Below are 3,020 nucleotides of genomic sequence, written 5' to 3'. Positions count from 1 at the left end.
TTCCTTTCCTTTTCGCAAGGTCATTACTGCTTTGACCTCTCCATGTTGCTGTGGTGAACTAGTACTCGCTTCATGCACTCCTTTAGGATTAGGCACTGGTTGACTTGGAAATTTTCCTTTCTCAACAGTCATTGCCAAGGTCTGAACTGAAGAAGCGAGTTGTCCCACCATCTTCTCGAGGCTTGAAACTGATTGGGCTTGTGAGTTGAAGCCCGCTCTCAACTCATTTCGTAGTCCATCAATGGTGCGGTTCTGTTGCTCAATCGTGGAGTGAGTAACATTCTTGAAATTTTGGAATGCATCCTCCCATGGTCTGGGTTGAGAGTAGTTCTGATTCTGATTGAATGGTCTAAATGGGGGCTGAGAGGCTTGAGGATTTTGTGGAATTGGTGGAGCTGGAGCTGTTGGTCCATTCTGTTGGAATCCTTGAGACCATGAAAAATTGGGGTGGTCTCTCCATCCAGGGTTATATGTGTTGGAGTATGGGTTGTAATTTGATGGCTTTCTCATTACACCTATGGCATTGGCTTGATCTGAGTATGAGTCATGGTCATGTGGCTCTGTTGATTTAGCAGTCGATAATGATGCTATTTGTCGAGAGAGACCTTCAATTATCGCTTTGACTTCTTTAATTTCTGAACTTGATTCGCCAATTTGAACCTCATTCACTCCTTTAATTCTTCTAGTAGTCCTGAGTGATCGACTCCGTTGTTGGGAATTATCTGCTTGTCGCTGGAAGAATTCCCAAATCTCTGATGCACTTTTTGACATTAGCTCTCCTCCACTCGTTGCCATTAGCCATTCTTGCACATTCGGCAATAATCCCTCCAAAAAGTATTGGCATTGGTGCCATTTCTCGTACCCATGATGTGGACACTTCAAGAGTAGCCCATTGAATCGCTCCCATGTTTCGAAAAATTGCTCGTCATCTTTCTGGGTAAACTCCGAGATTTCCCTGCGAATAGCATTGGTTTTATGCACTGGGAAATATTTATTTAAAAATTTTGTAACCATTTGTTCCCATGATGCAATGCTATTAGCAGGCAATGTATTAAGCCATGAACGAGCTCTATCTTTTAAAGAAAATGGGAATAGTCTAAGTTTAACATCATCATCTGAAAAATTCTCATATTTGAATGTTTGACAAATGGCATGAAAATCATTCAAATGATTATATGGATCCTCATTTTCTAGGCCATAAAATGTAGGGAGACAATTTAACACACTAGGTTTTAATTCAAAACTCCTAGCAGCTACATTTGGGTATCTTATGCATGACGTGCTCAAATTAGCTAAGGGACTAAAATAGTCCTTAAATGGCCTCTCCTGTGGTGCTTGTAAATCCATTTTATTTTTAACGTGTTTGTGTGTGCGAAGTGTTTTTTCTAATTCAAGGTCTATAGGTTCAAGATTAGGTAATAATGACCTACGACCATGCATGCAAAATAAATAAAATAAAAATAAAGATGCAAACAAAACAAAAATAAAGATGGGAACAAAACAAATAAAAATAAAGAAGAGGGAGAAATTACGATACTAACCTTATTGCGCTATTACAACCTTTCTATAAAAATACACAAAAATAAATACGTGAAAGAAATTAACTAAAAATTAAATTAATAAGATAAACAAAAAAAATTACAAAGAAAAATAAATGGAAAATTAAATTACAAAATTTTAAAGAAGAGAAAAAGAAAAGAAATACTAACCTTTAAATGTAGATTCACTTTTTTTTTTTAATAATAAAAAAAAATACAAGAAAACAAATAAAAGAAATTATTCACAAAAATTAATTCTATGAATTAAAATTACTTACCTCCCCGGCAACGGCGCCAAAAACTTATTGTGCAAATTTTAATGTACTCGCAAGCGCACGAATCTATTGTAGTATAGATCTATGGTGACGAGTGTCGATCCCACGAGGAGGTGGATTTTAATTGTGTAGAATTAATTTTGTAAATGGGTGATTGGATTTATGGTGGAAATGATTTGGAATATGCTAAAACTTAAATTAAAATGGCGAGAATAAATTCTAAAACTGGAATTGAAATGGCGAGAATGAATTGAAGAGAATTCTATTGAAATGACGTACTTGGGTATCTGGATCCGTATCAACATGCATCATGGGCTAAATAATCCGTATTAATGCCAATTAAATCATGAGGGGGGAATCCACACCTCATGAACCACGCTCTAATCAATATGGTGCTAAGGGCTTATCGTGCCAAATAATAATAACCTTATACTAGAGAGCCGGTGTAACCAAGGCGGTATCTAGACAAGACTATTATTATTTGTCGACGAGAAGTCAAAACATCCACAAAAATTAGAGGGGAAGAGAAAATAAATTTACCAAATTAAGCCCATGACACATGTTGAGACTTCACCTTCAACCCAAGCTTGAAAGAAAATTAGCCACTCATAATTGAACTAGGGGCAAAATGGAAATTTATTAAAATACGAAGAAAATACAAGATGGAGAAGGAATTACAGAAAATGGATCCCAAAAATGGATTCAGAGATATCAAATTAGGGGGGGGAGGCCCCCTTTTTATAGATACATGGAGTAAATCATGGCCATCGGATTAAAAATAGTTTGGACGCTCAGGATTGCGCCACGTCATCAGTCAACAGTCCACGGTTTGACCACGCGGATGAACAGTAACACGGTTTGACCCGACTTTGAACAGTAACGCGGTTTGACCCGGATGAACAGTAACGCGGTTTGGTTGAAAATAATCCTGTGTGATGCATGCACCGTACGCGAGATTTTTCGTCCACTGATATGCTGCCACGTCACCATCAACAGTACATAAGAATTTTAGTCCAACAGGATCGTGACACCTCATCAGTCAATGCCACATCATCGGTCAATGCCACGTCATCATCCGTCTATGTGAACAGTGTCGTGAACAGTAACGTATACAGTACCGTACACGTGAATAGTACCGTACATGTGAATAGTGTCATTTTTCCTTTTATGCTCCTCCTAAGGTTTTCGACCGTCCTGAGTTCAAAAG

General features: G+C 37.8%; 1 non-coding gene across 1 annotated transcript; it reads left to right on the top strand.

Annotated features, from left to right (window-relative positions):
* Positions 1-859: 859 nt before the first annotated feature.
* On the top strand, positions 860-963 carry LOC127901555 (small nucleolar RNA R71). Its single transcript, XR_008053795.1, has one exon. It is a non-coding gene; the product is annotated as a small nucleolar RNA R71 (small nucleolar RNA).
* The last annotated feature ends 2,057 nt before the right edge of the window (positions 964-3,020 follow it).

The sequence above is a fragment of the Citrus sinensis genome, chromosome 3 (genome assembly GCF_022201045.2).
Source record: "Citrus sinensis cultivar Valencia sweet orange chromosome 3, DVS_A1.0, whole genome shotgun sequence".
NCBI lineage: Eukaryota > Viridiplantae > Streptophyta > Magnoliopsida > Sapindales > Rutaceae > Citrus > Citrus sinensis.
The sequence above is the reverse complement of the archived record's forward strand: the minus strand, read 5'-3'. Positions and strand labels throughout refer to the sequence as shown.